The 18,644-nt window shown below is 44.4% G+C and overlaps 1 protein-coding gene across 1 annotated transcript in view; it reads left to right on the top strand.

The window, feature by feature from the left end:
• Positions 1-218: 218 nt before the first annotated feature.
• Positions 219-18,644, top strand: part of LOC106815673 (somatostatin receptor type 2-like) — a 153,478-nt gene continuing 135,052 nt past the window's right edge. The window contains exon 1 of the mRNA XM_014820182.1: positions 219-270. The gene's annotated coding sequence lies outside the window, so the exon portion shown is untranslated. The remainder of the gene's footprint in view (positions 271-18,644) is intronic.

The raw sequence follows: 18,644 nt of genomic DNA, 5'->3' as shown, positions 1-18,644 counted from the left end.
AGCCGCCGTAAGCGGGGATCGATTTGTAATTCGGTATAAAGATAATCCGTGGCGGATAGGTCTACGCGAAGCGGCGCCTGTAAATTCGTCGCGCGGTTTAATTGTACTAGAACTGCGCGTGACTGCGTGCGCGTAGGGTTGAACACGGCGACTGTATAGTATCGCGCTAGAGTGTGGCTAACGCGTTTTGCTGTCGCCCTCCCTAGTATCGTTGGATCAGTGTAATGTGGCGCCATCTGCATACATCACCACACGCATAGTGATATCAAGGTAAGCTTCTGTCATATTTTGTCTGTCATTTTTTCGCTGTTGATGCATCGCGTACGTAGCTCTAGGCTACGCGGTTATTAATGTTATATGCATAAGTTAAATAAATTTAGAGTCATAGCATGTCTCTAGATGGAATTCATGATGCTTTGGATATGTGATGGTATTTAGATTTTGTACGTGTATGTGAGTTAAAGCGGTCTCATGCTGACACATTGATGCAGCAAGAATCGACCTTCAGAATTTATAGATAAAATAACATTATGAGAATCAGGAGTTAATAAAGACAAATTGTCTTTATTAACTCCTGTGAGAATGTAACTCACGCCTCCGTAATTGTTAAACTCACGTGGATAGGTGTCCTAGTGAATGAGCAAATATTGGGATAGGTTATTCAGACGCAACATCTACAGTCAATGGATATATATTTTACTGAGGGAGGCGAATATCGGGTATAAACAAACCGTGCCATTAAACGCTGCATGGGCAGGCAATGCACCCACCACGGGACCTATAGCATATACATACATACAAATACAACTAAATACAACACAACGCACACACATACACACACGCACACACGCACACACACACACACACACACACACACACACACACACACACACACACACACACACACACACACACACACACACACACATACGCCCACACACCCACGCACACACGCACGCACAAGAAATTTTGAACTGTTCAATAATTCTCTGCGAATGCCTGCGATCAATTTATACGCAACAGGGACGCAACAGGTACGCTACGCACGGAACACGATCGCAACACGATCGCAACACGATCGCAACACGATCGCAACAGGTACGCAACTCATAAGTTATGAACGCAGGTGATCGCAGGTCCAAATTTGAGGTATCTGGCCAGGTTTTGGTAGCGTACATGTTGCGAATGTGTTGCGTACCTGTTGCGATCATGTTGCGATCGTGTTGCGTGCCTGTTGCGATCATGTTGCGTGTGTAGCGTACCCCCAACCTATTGTGCGTATTCCCAGCGTATCCCCAACCTATTAGTTGCGTGTGAGTTGCGTGTTAGTTGCGTACTACATGCGTGTTGAGAAATGGTATAAATAATTGGACTTTTCTAGATCGGTGTCAGTTGTTAGTGGACCTCCGAGGTGACAACATGGAGCTACCTCTTGCTGTTATTGGATATCAGTTTTATCTGGTCAATTTAGCACTCTAACACATACAGAATAGAATAAACAGACAGGGGAGAAGAAGAAGAAGAAGAAGAAGAAGAAGAAGAAGAAGAAGAGTGTAGGTTAGACCATAGATTAGCAGGCGTCTTCACTTTGGTCTCTACGACCAGCTTCTGGTGGAGCTCCGGAACGAGGACCAAGGTGCATTCAAGAACTTCATGAGGATGCCCCCCGAGATGTACGATGAGCTGCTACGGAGAGTTGGTCCTCGCATCACGAAGCAAAACACCAAGTACAGGTTGCCCCTGGACCCTGGCCTGAAGCTGGCAGTCACTTTGCGGCACCTGGCCTCGGGTACCAAGTACTCCGACATGCAGTACGGATGGAGGGTACCAGACAATACCATCTCAGTCGTGGTCCGTGAGGTCTGCCAAGCCATCATTGATGAGTACCTGGAGGAGGTGATGACCTGCCCCACCACTCCGACATGCAGTTTTACCGTTATTACGGGTTTTTATTTTACAGGTTTTTATATTACAGGTTTTTACCACGTGACCGATATTCGCAATTAGCACGCAACTAGCACGCAGGTCCAACGCAACTTGTAAGTTTTGAACGCAACTCAAACGCAATCTCGTAAGTTCTGCACGCAACTCACACGCAACTCGCACGCAACTCGTACGCAGGTGATCGCCGATATTGGGGGATCATAAGTTCAGTTCGCAACCCACGCGCAACCCATACGCAACCCACACGCAATCCACACGCAACTCACACGCAACTCACACGCAACCCATAGGTTGAATAGGCTAGAAATTGACAAAATTGTTGATTTGGGTTGCGTTTGGTGCGTATAAAAATATTTTTACACGCAACTCATAGGTTTCAGCATACACTATAGTGTGACGGGGCCTTATGGTGTGAGAGCACCTTAACAATATCATGCGCGCGCCAGCCGGTGAACCGACTCTAGCGTAAAGAGACTTACCGCATGCATGCGTGCTCGACTCACATCGATATAATTTGGCTATAAAACGCCTACGCTGTTATATTGCACTTTTCCGTCGGCAATATCGCGCTTTTACGGTCGCTGCTGGTAATATGTGATGCGGCATGTTAGCGCTAAACGCATCGGCGTTTAATTTCTAACCGTTTACCTATAAAACCGCCAATTATTAGCGGCAGAATTTGACATAGAGACACTAAACAACAAGCCCCTACTGTGGCACAACATGACCACGATGCAATAGCTATAGACCCCAGATAAACTCCGCACGAGGGCTCATATTACATCAGTGTATATATAAGGTTCGGTTGTTTTTTCTCGTGCTTACTTACAACAACAATGACGATGATGATTCTAATTTTAATAATAGTAATAATAATAATATTAATAATAATAATGATAATGATGACCGGATGTCTTAGCGGAGGAATAAAGGAAGCAAGTACAAAATCTTATGGACGACGAGCGCAGAAGGCGAGAATAATATGTAAACAAATACAGAAAGCAGTATTATGTAAAAGTAAAGTTATTATACCAAATGTAATATCATGACTAGTGTAAGGAGTGTCGTTTTATTGTAAATGTGGGTTTCATATATATTGTTAGCGTGATTTTCCCTTCATTTGCCAACCATGTCTTTAAAACTAGAATGGAGAATTAATGTAAAAAATCTTTGCAAGTGGAAGGGGAACCGGCCGATTTTCTCTACACAGTAATATTTACTCTACACATAATAATAATAATAATTATAATAATAATAATAATATTAATAATAATAATACTAATAGTAAATTTTTTTAATGTTCTTCTTTTTAGTTTTCTCCTCTTCCTTATCCTCATCCTGCTCCTCCTCTTCCGCTTCCTCCTCCTCTTCATTTTTTTTCTTCTTCTTATTCTCCTTCTTGTCTTTCTTTCTTTTCATCTTGCTTTTCTTAAATTAAAAATAACAACAAGTTACTTATAAAAAACAATTAACATAAAAAAAATCTTTGTCCCGGCAAAGGCAGCACATCCTTTCGTTGTCTGCTAATATAAAACCCGAGAGATAGGGAATTATAATTACTCTCGTGAAGGACTAATTAAGTGGCGATTAAAGGTGAACAAGAGCAACAGAGAAAGGCGTTGGGCGTTAATACGGCACAACCATGAGACAATTAAGATGGCTGCACAAGATGCGAACAACGGCGTTGAGCAGCGTCGCTGCGATGATGTCCTGACATTAACGGCGATGCCCCGCCCATACTTGAAGTGTGCAACTATGTGATGAATAGCCATATAACCGTGTGTTTCCCTATATGTGGCCGGCCCTTAACGCTACCACATAAAACCGGTTGGGAAATCTTTGCAGGTTGTCGGTCTACGATGTAGCCTGTGATGCCATAGAAAATCCCTAGCCGGTAAAATGAACGTGTATAGCCATCCACGTTAAACTCAAAAGTCATCTAGCCATAAGTTGATAAAGTTGAGTCGTTTATCGAGCGTAAACGATCGCACGAGCAACATTCTCAGCAATATTTAAATTGAAATTACGGCGGCCTACGTGAGTGGGCACAACTCATTCCCCAACTGATTAGGTACCATGTAGGTAATACCAAATACGGCAATACGGGAATAGGTAATACAGCTCATGGGTAATACGTTGCCGTATAGCCCTGTGTCAGAGCGAAGCTATGGCTACACGGCTACACGGCTATAACTAGGCGAAGCGCTTACAAAAACATCGTCGGCTCGACGGTATGGAAACATGAAATACGAGCGAGGGAGATGTATCCGATGATTGTACGCTTGCTTTACGTGATCCATGTCATAGCGCGCACACGACAGTGTACGGCATTAAAACAGCACAAATGTTTCAGGACACGAATAAAAGGTGCGTGTCAACGCTCAGAAAGCGAGTGCTAATTATAATCCAGCAGAAACGGCGTTTTTTTGCGTTGGGATCGATTGCTTTGCGGCTAGCAACAGATATTCTGGACATTTACTTCTGTATAAACGAGCAGCTATGAAACTTACAAATACGAAGCGTACGAAATACCTCCTCTACGCTCATGTAACAATTACTATATGTCGGTTACGTAATGAACATTGCTCATGCATAACGCAGCAAATACTGACACGACTCTAATCTAGCATGCGGACCGTAATTCCGCGTGCCAGAGTTCGTTAATGCAAAGGATATACTATATATGCGCATTGCTTGACCTATATCCACCACCATACGGACAGCTCTAGAGCTCAGACGTGATCGAGCTGTCCGCGACAAGGTGTAGAGTTGTAGCCACCACCGTATGTTCTATTCCACACCTCTCGTTCCCTTTTCCTGTCTCACTCACTCACCCACTCACTCACTCACTCACTCACTCACTCACTCACTCACTCACTCACTCACTCACTCACTCACTCACTCACTCACTCACTCACTCACTTGTGTGTGTGTGTGTGTGCGCGGGACGTGTGTGTGTGTGTGGGTATTCAGCATGCTAACTATATCCAAGCCAATTTGAATTTACATATACCCATGCGCATCTCTGACATTTACGTGGCCAAATGGGATATTGGTTTTGGTGAGGTTCCTCCGAGAAGAGGTTTTTGTGGTTGGAATAAGGGCAGTGATTGAGTGAGCGCGACGCGGTTCGCCATGTTTTTATTGATGATGCGTTGTACGAGTTTGCCGGCGCATGTGTGCCGCGTCGTGGTGAGTGCGCGCGCGCGTACGTGCCTGTACGGTCACGATCCCTGGCAGCCGACTCGGAAGGTAAGACAAGTATATTGAAAACACAAACGCAGGCGCACGACGTACACACGTTCGCGCGCACACTCACGCGCCACAATGTCCTTTATATCTAACTATATAAAACCGTAACGGTTGATTCGGCAGATTATGCATATTCAAATACATGCTATCAATTGTCTCTCGCGATTGCTAGACTATACCGTAATTTTAACCATTTAATCGATTCTTGCAACAAAGTGAAGCACTTTGCGCAATGACAGACCACGTGGCGTGATGACGTATAGCTGAGTGAATGCACGCGCACGTGAGTGCGTGCACGTATGGCCTACAGTGCGTCGTGTACGAATAGCGGGGTAGTTCCCTCAAATTTTAGACTGGGTTCGCCAGTCGGGTGAAAAGTCAATCATAACGTTCCTAAAAATACGGTAATAAGATGTCTTTAAATCGATCCTCTGTACTTTTTGGAAAATTTTATCCCCAACCACTTTTTGTGGGTTGGCGAATCTTTCAATCTCGTAGCCCAGAGTATGCCCGTTGGCTATTTATAGTTAACACTACGCGGCCGTATGTGCGTGTTAAACTTCCACAGACTAGAACCAGAACCTAAGTCCTAATCAGTTTTCATAGCGTGCGCCTGAACCATAGCGTTGCTGAATAGACCTATGAGTTTCGTGTAAAAAATATTTTTATACCAGCCAAACGCAATGCGCAAATCAACCAATTTTGTTGATTTCTAACCTATATTCAACCACTATGGGTTGCGTGTGAGTTGCGGTGGTTGCGTGTGGTTGCGGTGTGGGGTTGCGAAACTGACCTTTGATTCCCAATTATGCTGCGATCAACGACTGCCGGTACTGAGTTGTGGTGCAGAACTTACGAGTTGCGGTCCAAGAAACTTACGAGTTGGCGTGGGCAGAAAGACTTACGAGTTGCGTTGAGTTGCGTTCAAAACTTACAAGTTGGGCGTTGGACCTGCGTGCTAGTTGGCGAATATCGTCATGGTAGTAGACTTAGACCATGTGTAGTTTTATCCTCATGAGATTGTGCAAGGTAAATGCAAGGTTTTGGTTACGAGCTTAAAATTTTCTGAAGATGCTGCAATGGTGCCAACGCATAACCTGGAATCGTTGCTAGGATCCATAAAGGCATTTTCCAGCAACCCTCCTGGCACGGGAAAGCCGATAATTGAAGATCGCTGTTGGTTATGCATCCAGACACGAGTCCGTAGGGCTTCATGCCTGTCTTCTCTGAGGGCGACTGCAGTCGTCTCGGCGATAAAGTAGGGTTACATCCTGGTGTCATTGGGTAGAGGATCTGGTCGTGGAAATCGCGATGTTATCCCTTCCACATATTCTTCAGCTCGCAGTTATTGTAGAATTTTCGGCGTCTGATGAAGAACCTAAACCAGCCCAAGTCTGCCCCAGATGAATTGGTAATCAGCATCTAGCGAGGGCCAGGAGCACCACAATAAGTAGAACTCACTTGATAGTTGTAATACATGGATCCACTGTTGGGGGGACACCTGCATGGCCACGTGCTTCCTATCTTAAGGGCCCCACATGTAATGGGGAAGGTTCCACCTCTTCATGAAGTTGTCTGAATATGGCACGCCAATCCCTCAGGAGTGGTGGGGCAGGTCATCACCTCCTCGGCAGGTACTCATCAATGACTGGCTTGGCAGACCTCACGGAACCCACGACCTGAGGATGGTAATTGTCTGGTGACCCTCCATCCGTACGTGCTGTCGGAGCACTGTGGTACCCAAGCCAGGTGCCGCAAAGTGACTGCCAGCTTCAGGCCAGGGGAAGGGCAACCTGTACTTGGTGTTTTGCTTCGTGATTGCGAGGACGCAACTCTCCGTAGGCAGGCTCATCGTAAGCAACTCGGGGGATCCTCAATGAAGTTCTTGAATGCACCCCTTGGTCCATCGTTCGGAGCTCCACCAGAAGCTGGTCGTAAGAGACCAAAGTGAAACGACGCCGTGCTAAAATACAATGGTCTACCACACTCGCTTCTTCTTCCTTCTTTCTTCTTCTTCTTCTCTTCTTGCTTCTATCTTTCTTCTTCTCCCTCTTCTGTTTATTCTATCTGTATGTGTTGGAGTGCTAAATTGACCAGATTAAACTGAATGTGCGCATAACAAGCAATTTAAGTAGCTCCCATGTGTTGTCACCTCGGAGGCTCACGAACAACTACACGATCTAGAAAACGGCGCCAACTATTTATAGCCATTTTTCTCAACACGCAATTAGTACGCAGCGTAACACGGCAACTCACACGCGCATTCTGCTTGGGGAGCAACTAATAGGTTTGGATACGCCGGGCATAGGTTTGGGGATACGCTGGGAATACGCACAATGGGTGGGGGTACGCTACACACGCAACCAGGATCGGCAACAGGCACGCAACAGATCGCAAACATGATCGCAACAATGGTACGCAACACATTCGCAAAACATGTACGCTACCAAAAACCTGGCAGATACCTCAATTTGACCTGGCGATTCACCTGCGTTCATAACTTATAGAGTTTGCGTACCTATTGCGATCGTGTTGCGATCGTTGTTGGCGAATCGTAATTGCGATCGTGTTTCCGTGCGTAGCGTACCTGTTGCGTCCCTGTTGCGTATAAATGATCGCAGGCCGATCGGCAGAAGAATTATTGAACAGTTCAAAATTTCTAAACTTACATCTGCGTGTGTCTGCGATCACCTGCGTTGCTTTGTGCGTACTTCAACCCTATAACCTATTTAGTTGCCGTTGAGTTTGCGTTCCGAACTTATGCCAACTTATTCGCACCGATACGCAACTGGTGATCGTTATGTGTGACGTGCAACTATAGCGATCACCAGTTCGTAAATGGTTTGGCGAATAAAAAATAGTGAGCAATACAGTCCGAACGCCAATCAACACGCAACTAATAAGGTTTTATAGGGTTGAAGTACGCAACAAAGCACGCAGGTGATCGGGCAGACACACGCAAGAGTAAGTTTAGAAATTTTGAACGCCTGTTCAATAATTCTCTGCGAATGCCTGCGATACAATTTATACGCAACAGGGACGCAACAGGTACGCTACGCAACGGAACACGATCGAATACGATCGCAACACGAATCGCAAGCACGATCGGCAATAGGTTAAGCAACTCATAAGTTATGAACGCAGGTGATCGCAGGTCGCAAATTTGAGGTATCTGGCAGGTTTGGAGCGTACATGTTGCGAATGTGTTGCGTACTGTTGCGATCATGTTTGCGAATCGTGTTTGCGTCCTGTTGGGGGCGATCATGTTCGTGTGTAGCTACCGCCAACCTATTCTGGCGTATTCCCAGCGTAATCCGACAACCTATTAGTTGCGTGTGAGTGCGTGGTTAGTTGCGAAACTACATGCGTGTTGAGAAATGGTATAAATAATTGGATTTCTAGATCGGCGTCAGTTGTTAGTGGACCCTCCGAGGTGACAACATTGGAGCTACGCTCTCTGCTGTATTGGATATCAGTTTTATGCCTGGTCAATTTTAGCAGCCTCAACACATACAGAATAGAATAAACAGACAGGGGAAGAAGAAGACGAAGAAAAAGAAGGAAGAAGAAGAAGAAGAAGAGAGAAGAAGAAGAAGAAGAGGTAGGTTAGACCATAGATTAGCAGGCGTCCTTCACTTTTGTCTCTACGACCAGCTTCCTGGTGGAGCTCCCGGAACGAGGACAAGGTGCATTCAAGAACTTCAATGAGGATGCCCCCCCGAGATGTACGATGAGCTGCTACGGAGAGTTGGTCTTTCGTCATCGAAGCACAAACACCAAAGTACAGGTTGGGGCCTTGCCCCTGGCGCTGAAGCGGCAAGTCACTTTGCGCACCCTGGCCTCGGGTACCAAGTGCTGCCGACATGGCAGTAGCGGATGGAGGGTACCAGACAATACCATCTCAGTCGTGGTCCGTGAGGTCTGCAAGGGGCCATCATTGGATGAGTAGCCTGAGGAGGTGATGACGCTGCACCACCACTCGACAATGCAGTTTTTTTACGCGTTATTACGGGTTTATTTTACGAGGTTTTTATCATTACAGGTTTTTTACCAAACGTGAACGATATTCGCAATTAGCCGGCAACTAGCACGCAGGTCCAACGCAACTTGTAAGTTTTGAACGCAACTCAAACGCAATCTGCGTAAGTTCTGCACGCAACTCGACACGCACTGCGCACGCAACTGCGTACGCAGGTGACGCCGATATTGGGGGATCCATAAGTTCAAGTTCGCAACGCCACGCGCAACAGCCATACGCAACCGCACACGCAATCCACACGCCAAAACTCACACGCAACTCACACGCAACCGCATAGTTGAAAATACTGAAATTGACAAAATTGTTGATTTTGGGTTTGGGCCGTTTTGGTGCGTATAAAAATATTTTTAGCACGCAACTCAATAGGTTTCAGCAAATACACTATAGTGCTGACGGGGGCCATATATGGTGTGAGAGCACCTGTGTGTGTGTGTGTGTGTGTGTGTGTGTGTGTGTGTGTGTGTGTGTGTGTGTGTGTGTGTGTGTGTGTGTGTTCGCGTCAGTAGAGCGCAGCCATGGCTACACGCTGTCCGACGCCTTCAATTAGCACCGCAGCTGATAACTGTTCAAACACGAAGCTGGCGGGACTTGTATTACCGATAGGAAATTAGATCTGGTCCGGTAAAGCTTCCACGCCGATGCTGCTGCCTTCTGATTACTTTGAGGGCGCCAGAGAGAGACGTGTAGTTTGGTTAGAATACGGTCATGGTTAACCCGAGACGCGAAAATGTCGTTTTCGCCACATTATTCAACGACGTGTCTATTTTGTCTTCTGTCACGAGCGAGTTTTTAAGTAACTGCTGCTGTCAGCAACAGCACCGAATAGTAAAGTCGATTTTCATGCGCTGTATCAGCCTCCAACATTACTACTGAAGTGTAGACAAGCCATAGGCAATGAAGGCGATCGTAGACCCTCCATAATGCCAAAAGATTATTTGACTGGTCATCTGAATACATTGTTTTAGTTGGTAAAACCGAGAAGAGCCAAATTAAGCCGAGTGAGTCCCGAGCGACTAAAAACGTGTCATACTATGATAAAAAAACATTCATGAATAGAAACTAACAAAAACAGTGCTTCAAATTTGCGCGCGGATTACGCTAAACCTTGCAACCGCTCCTCCCTTGAGCAATTTAGACACGACAGCTTCCCTTGGGCTTTACGTAAAGAGTGTGAAACCCCAAGGTCTTCTCCACTGTACTACGTCCCCACTTCCCCCTCGTCTATCAAATTCTGTGCTATCTAGCGACGTCTCTACTCGTACGATGACGGGGTAGGATAATCATTAGCAATCCAAAACTGGGTGTGAACATATTATTCCTACGCGGGGGAAGATGATTACCTACGGGAGTGAGTGTATTATCCGTATGGGATTGACAATGATGACCGGTGAGATAGACATTGATGAGCCGCTATGTGAATAATGATGCCTGGTCGTGTGGACAAAGATGACTGGTCGTGTGAACAATGATGGCCGGTGGGGTGCATAGTTGTGGGATGGACCATGATTAAGGGGATTAATATATTTCTGCGAGAATAGACTGGGAGGACGTGAATTGTCAACACTGAACTAGCAGATCTTCGGGCGATCCCCCAGAACCCGTCAAGTCGCCGTTATTGCCTGCGTGCCTACCGGTTACAGCCTAAATGTCCCATCAAATTAAGAAAACAGCAACGCGCGACTAATCCCTAATTTACTCCAATTGCTGCGTCTGTCTTACCACACGTATATACGTTTGCAATAGCTCTACGAGCAGCAGCTGTAGCGGCAGTAGGTCTAGCTGTACTAGTAAGAGCAGCAGCAGTAACAACAACAGCAGCAGCAACAGCAGCAGCAATAGTAGTAGCAGTAGCATCGGCGGCAGCAGCAGCAGCAGCAGCAACAGCAGCAGCAACAGCAGCAACAGCAGCAGCAACAACAACAACAGTAGTAGTAGTAGTAGTAGTAGTAGTAGTAGTAGTAGTAGTAGTAGTAGTAGTAGTAGTAGGAGGAGTAGTAGTAGTAGTAGTATAGTAGCAGCTGCAGCAGTAGTAGTAGTAGTAGCAGCAGCATTGGTAGTAGTAGTAGTAGTATAGTAGTAGTAGTAGTAGTAGTAGTAGTAGTAGTAGCAGTAGTAGTAGTAGTAGCAGTAGCAGTAGCAGTAGCAGTAGCAGCAGTAGTAGTAGCAGCAGCAGTAGTAGCAGCAGCAGCAGCACTGGTAGCAGTATCAGCAGTTGCAGCAGCAACAGTAAATCTAGCTGCGCCACGCGCACGTTATACTGACGTATGTTCATAGATTGCCGAGCTCATATAAGTCTATTAATTTTACTAGTTACGTGGATGCAATGAGCATTAGCGAATGTGCTTATAATTATGGATGCGGCTGGCGCATCATTGGTAATGGAGGAGAAAGAGCGAACATGAATCAAAAATGATTTATGCGTCTATTAACGTGTCGACATTTATCGCCCCGCTCTCTCTCTCTCTCTCTCTCTCTCTCTCTCTCTCTCTCTCTCTCTCTCTCTCTCTCTCTCTCTCTCTCGCCCTCGCTCTATCTATATATATACTATATATATATATATATATATATAATATATATATATATATATATATATATATTAATATGTGTTTACGCAAATATCGCATCTATTAGTGTACGAATTCTCTCACAAATGGCGTTTGCGCATTTTAAGACGTTTGCTATTAATTAACGGTCTTTAATACTCCGTACAGACTGCAAAATTTGATATGGTATCAAACTGGCGCGCGCCTGGCGTACAGACTGCAAATTTGATCCTACATTAAATGAGTCATCAGTTCTCAGTTCAGCTCGCCGCGTCACCCCGCAGACAGCAATTGTACAATTATGTGAAATTTTTATATTATTATTGTAACGCTGTGCGCATGCGTATTGCGATTTAGCACCGGATCTGGCCCGCGTGTTGCGTACAGACACAGCTTGGTGCGGGATAACTTATCCCGGGCCTGGCCCTCCTTCATTTTTGGGACCAAATTGGTGAGGGTCCGCGCGTATTTGGAGCTGGATAGCGTGTACACACTGCAACAATTTGGCGCGCGCCTGTTTAATGCCATATCAAATTTAATATTAAAACTTGCCACGAGTTTTATTTTGCGCGATGCGTTCGGCGGGATAGGTGGACGATTTAATATATCCCATCTCGTCTCACTTTGTACTTGCCCAAAAATGTGTAAATTAAAGTTAGCGGCATGCAACTGACGTGTGAAAGCGAGTTTGTCAGCGATGTGATAATACCGCCTACTGATTCGTGCCACTCACGTTGCCAGGGTACGTGAAATTCCTATTTATCTAATGAATTTATTCCATTGTTGGTTTCACGCGATCAATTTTCTCGCGATACGCATGAGATCGGCGCAACTAAACTAACAGCGTGTTTTTCACCGCAAACCCATGGTCAGTGTTCGGGTTGTTTTGCGAACCACCTAGATCCACACAGAGAAGGCCGTCCAAAACCGTTTCAAACATCGCAGCAAGAAATCCCTCGGCAAATACGCGAAAATGCATGTATAAATCTCGCTTCGAATCTCTTCATTTTATGGTCTTCAATTTGATGGTTGTAATTATAATTTGCACTTGTTATTTATATGGTCTACAGGTAATGAGGAATAAAACAACATTTTTACTATCATACCTGTAAGCGTTTACTTGTAATCACTAGCCCCGAAATGTTGATGGCATACAATTGATCTATCAGACGGCTCCAACAATATCGCCTATTCGCCGATTTACTGTTGTTTTCAACTCGTTTTATAGTTAGAACCCACCTTTTCCTCATATCTTTTTCAGCTGGAAAGTGAAATTCTCCTATTCTTGATTTACAAAGTGGAACGGAACAATAACGGGGCATTATAACGGCAAATAAAGAAGATTTTGTTGAGATTCAGTGATGTAGGCCTAATATTCTTTTCTGTAAGCACTGACGAGAAGGGCTACTATACGCATGCGCGCCATCTGCGACTGAAACGTAGCGCCGTGACCGTAGAGATCCTATTATACACGTGTATAATAGGATCTCTACGGCCGTGATTTCCATTAACAGCAAGAAGAGGGCGTCTGTGCCGTAAAACCTCATTCTGAGCACCAAGCCGTGTACGAGCCGTTTGTCTGATAACACAAACATATATATAATATAATTATACTAATATATTTATATATATATATATATATTAATATATTAATATATAGGCCTAATAATTATATAAAACACTTTTATGTAAAAACTCATCCAGGCAGCTAAAGCGTTTCATTGCGTCTGCTGGCTGTGTTCTTCCTGGCGGAATAATTACAAACGCGAGTCAACATGTATGCGCGCTGTGAGGCAGCAAGTTTAACAAACCCTGGACGCGTTTCTAATTCATCAACTCCCAATTTCATACGGACTCTTTATTACACACTGAGTCGATCGATTCGAGAAAAGTATTCGCCTCGCGCTTATTGTGAGTAATAAGCCAATCAAAGAGCTGCAGAACAACATGGCTGCTGCTAGCGCATGCGCACACAGTGCCAATATAGCCACCGAGTCTTTGCGCCTCTAGTTAAGTTAGGATTATGCTGCACCTCGCTGTGATCGATATAATATATATATATATGTATATATCCTCTCCTTCTTATACTCGCTAACTCTCCATCTTTTACTGCATTAACAGTGGCGAATTGGCACGGTTTGAATTATACATTAACAGTAAACACTAAAAGGATGGCACGATGTAAAGGCGCCAAGTAAAACTATCATCATCGTCGCCAGACATGGGGTTCGTGCGATAAATATGATTAACCATGCGATCATTATAGGCCAGAATAACGATGTGGTCGTTACCCGATAGAATATCAATCTAAGAAATAACGATACCGTCGTTATCTAAGTAAAATAACGATGCTTCCGCTATCTGAAAGACGATACTTCCGTTAACGGATACAGCAACGATACTTCCGCTATATCTGGCAGAATAACGACATGGGGCCCGTTGTCAGAAACAAAATTTGTCTTAACATTAGTCTTAACATTAACTTCCACTCGTTAACCGTTGACAGAAACATCGTAATGTTACGAGAACGAAAAATCTTCGCAAATATTATTTGAGAAACATTACGAGAGCCCAGACCCTCTCGTAACTTTAAACATAAACGTGAAAATAACACATTTACACTACGAATTACAATTTTAGTGATATTATATTTTATAATAATGAATAAAATGTGTGTTTTTCTTGAAAAACACGTCAAGATCATTAATTATCTACCGCTAATAAAACAAAACAATACATTTACAAATGGCGTATGGCATTTGTTCTCTTGTTTTTAATGTTTACCATGATTGCCACAACTCTCGCGTCTCGCGTTACAGTGTGAAAATTTGTCTTGCTGTGCAGAATAAATTCATGACCACGTCATTTTTCATCAAATATTATTTATATGTGGTTAGCCATCATAATATGTATAAATTACTGTGATGTACAATAAATGTGTATGAATTTGAATTTTGTGATCGAATCTCATCCAATCAGCAGCCTTGTGATGAAGTTCCTGTTATCGTAAGTTTTCTAATAGCTGCGATGTGTTTCTGTCAACGCTACTCACGTAACATTAACATTAGTCGTAAGTGTTATCTTAGCATTAACATTAGCATTAACTTTACGATGTTTCTGACAACGGGCCCATGGTCGTTATCCGCTAATATTATGATTACACAAATGAACGAGAACGAGAGCAGCGGTCTAACCGCTACGTGTACGTGGTTGCATCATTTATGCGCGCATGGCTATGTAAGCGCTATCGAGTTATAGAATATACGCGGCTATTTGAAACTCTATAGCGGCTACGACTTTACTTTTTTAAATCCAAATTAGCTTGATTTACGCGTTGTTAAAATTTGCTGAGAACTAGTTAGCTGAATTTCCCTTGCCAGAAAAACGTGAAACTTCCTATGGGTGGTTTATTATAGGTAGTGAGGTGGGTAAATGATGGCTGGGGAAAAAAATGTTTGACGAATGATGGCTGAAAAAGGGAGGATGGGTAACCATCGATATATATGAGAGGAGAGTATAGACTCCGAGAGAAGGTGACGTGAGAAAGAGCGAGTTTATATATATATATGTGTGTGTGTGTGTGTGTGTATATAAAACCCCAATTGCATATTATAATTACACTAGCATTTCAAGTTGACCTTACGTAGTAACACTCTACAATCTAACTATATCCAAGCCAATTTGAATTTACATATACATGCGCATCTCTGACATTTACGTGCCAATGGGATATTGGTTTGGTGAGGTTCCGTCGAGAAGAGGTTTTGGTGGTTGGAATTAAGGGCAGTGATTGAGTGAGCGGAAGCGTTCGCCATGTTTATTGATGATGCGTTTGTACGAGTTTGCCGGCGCATGTTGCCGCGTGTGGTGAGTGCGCGCGCGTACGTGCCTGTACGGTCACGATCCCTGGCAGCCGACTCGGAAGGTAAAGACAGTATATTGAAAACACGAACGCAGGCGCACGGACGTACACACGTTCGCGCGCACACTCACGCGCCCACACATGTCCTTTATATCTAACTATATAAACCGTAAAGGTGATTCGCAGATTATGCATATTCAAATAATGCTATTAATTTCTCTCGCGATTGCTAGATATACCGTATTTAACCATTTAATTCGATTCTTGCACAAAGTGAACACTTTTGCCGCAATGACAGACCACGTGGCGTGATGACGTATAGCTGAGTGAATGCACGCGCACGTGTGAGTGCGTGCACGTATGCCTACAGTGCGTCGTGTACGAATGCGGGGTAGTTCCATCAAATTTCTAGACTGGGTTCCCAGTCGGTGAAAGTCATCATAACGTTCTAAAAATACCGTAATAAATGTCTTAAATCATCTCTGTACTTTTTTGGAAAATTTTACCCCAACCACTTTTTGTGGTTGGGAATCTTTCAATCTCGTACCCAGAGTATCCCCGTTGCTATTTATAGTTAACACTACGCGGCGTATGTGGCGTGTAACTTTCCACAGACTAGAACCAGAACCTAGTCTATCAGTTTTCATACGTGCGCCTAACCATAGCGTATGCTGAAACCTATGAGTTTCGTGTAAAAAATATTTTTATACGCACCAAACGCAACCCAAATCAACAATTTTGTTGATTTCTAACCTATATTCAACCTATGGGTTGCGTGTGAGTTGCGTGTGGGTTGCGTGTGGGTTGCGTGTGGGTTGCGTGTGGGTTGCGTGTGGGTTGCGAACTGACCTTATGATTCCCCCAATTATCTGCGATCACCTGCGTACGAGTTGTGTGCAGAACTTACGAGTTGCGTCCAGAACTTACGAGTTGCGTGCAGAACTTACGAGTTGCGTTTGAGTTGCGTTCAAAACTTACAAGTTGCGTTGGACCTGCGTGCTAGTTGCGTGTGAGTTGCGTTCAAAACTTACAAGTTGCGTTGGACCTGCGTGCTAGTTGCGAATATCGGTCACGTAGTAGACGTAGACCAGGGTAGCGTATCCTCATGAGATTGTGCAGGCAAATGCAGGTTTTGGTTACGAGTTTGAAAGTTTCTGGAAGATGCTGCATGGTGCCAAGCATAACCTGGAATCGGTTGGCTAGGATGCCAAAGGCATTTTCCACAACCCTTCTGGCACGTGAAAGCCGATAATTGAAGATCCTGTGGTTATCATCCAGACCACGGAGTCCGTAGGGCTTCATCATGGTCTCTCTGAGGGCGAATGCATCGTCTCCGATGAAGTAGTAGGGTACATCCTGGGTGTCATTGGGTAGAGGATCTGGTCGTGGAAATCCGATGTTCTCCCCTTCCACATATTCCTTCAGCTCGCAGTTATTGTAGATTTGGGCGTCTGATGAAGAACCTAAACCACCCAAGTCTGCCCAGATGAATTTGTAATCAGCATCTACAATGTATTTCGCACAGCCAGCTTGTTGAGATGCCAGGCAGCCGACAGGCGCTGGAGTATTGTGAAAAATCACGTTCAGCGTACTCGAAAAGTTTCGGTTATTAATTCTTGATGAGATTAAAATGTTTGATTTCGCAGCATGAAGTGTAAATCCATTTTAATTTCGATGTCGGATAACTGTATAGTTAGAGAGACGCGCCGTGGGCGTGTGGAGCCAGTAATGGCATGATGGGTGCATATGACAACACACAGCAAGCTAATTTTGATCTGTTATTGCAATTTAATCGTATTTATCTGGAAGCAGCTGGAGGGAAATTTGCCCCCGAATTCTGATGGATGTGAATATAATTGCTCATAACGTCATAAACGCGTCTGGCCCAAGTTGTCTTATGACAAACGAATGACGTCATCGCGTGTTGATATCCGCTTCTTACTTGCGTCGGACAAAATCCAAACAAATAGGGAATTCGTCGCCGTTGTTATGCAAAGCAACGTGAAAACAGAGTGAATGAGTCGTTCCTAGAGACAGTTGTCAATCACGGAGATGTATGAACGCTATACGTAAAAGTTTTCTCGCTTTCCGATTTTTTTCCGATACGAAATTATTGCAAAGCTGTTTATTATGACGCGAGTACTAAAAACAATCAGCCAATTTATTACTCACAAACAAAACAGATGCGCATGCGCAATTAAACACCGTCAGTTTAGGATAACTTCTGCATGAATCACGTGACGTGAGGCTGTACTGGAGGCGACATGACCAGCTGAACGTGTCTGGTGCCCCAAAATCTTTCATATCTACTCAATATGCAATTTACGACGAAGTTCAGCTATAGTGCCGAGATAAAGAAAAGGAAAAACGGTGAGACGTTCTGTTAGAAGTGTATACTGTAATACAATCACTGCCTTCCGACCGCCGCTCGCCGACGACAGCGCCCCCTGTATGGTCATATTAATCGGACGGCTAGGAGAGAGTTACGAGCAATAAATTGAAGTCTCTTTTTTAAAGCAGCTGTGCTCAGAGAATCTCAAATTGCTTCTTGAGTTTTTGAAGCGCAATTTAAATTGTGATTATTGTGTGTGTGTATGTGTGTGTGTGTGTGTGTGTGTGTGTGTGTGTGTGTGTGTGTGTGTGTGTGTGTGTGTGTGTGTGTGTGTGTCAATGCGTGTGTGTGTGTGCACGTACGCGTGCGTGCGTGAGTGCGTGCTTGCACGGGCGCGCGTGTGTGTATATATCAGGGTGTACGGAAGCTTTTCCCCTTGGAGAAAATTCAAATAGACGGCATCATTGGGGAGCGAGTTCCAGCCTTTATCAATGTAGCAGATTCGCTTTTTCAATCGTGCATCGATGTGCAGTTTATTTCACGGGAGATGGCGCTAGCTGCGAGGACGGTTCCAGGAAGTGGGAACAATAGAGAAAACGGCGCGAAGAAGGGGGCAACCGGCAGTTAGATGCGATATGATATGACTACTAGGCACTTTAATTTAATTAAATT

The sequence above is a fragment of the Priapulus caudatus genome, unplaced genomic scaffold (assembly GCF_000485595.1).
Source record: "Priapulus caudatus unplaced genomic scaffold, Priapulus_caudatus-5.0.1 Scaffold29, whole genome shotgun sequence".
Lineage (NCBI taxonomy): Eukaryota > Metazoa > Priapulida > Priapulimorpha > Priapulimorphida > Priapulidae > Priapulus > Priapulus caudatus.
The sequence above is the reverse complement of the archived record's forward strand: the minus strand, read 5'-3'. Positions and strand labels throughout refer to the sequence as shown.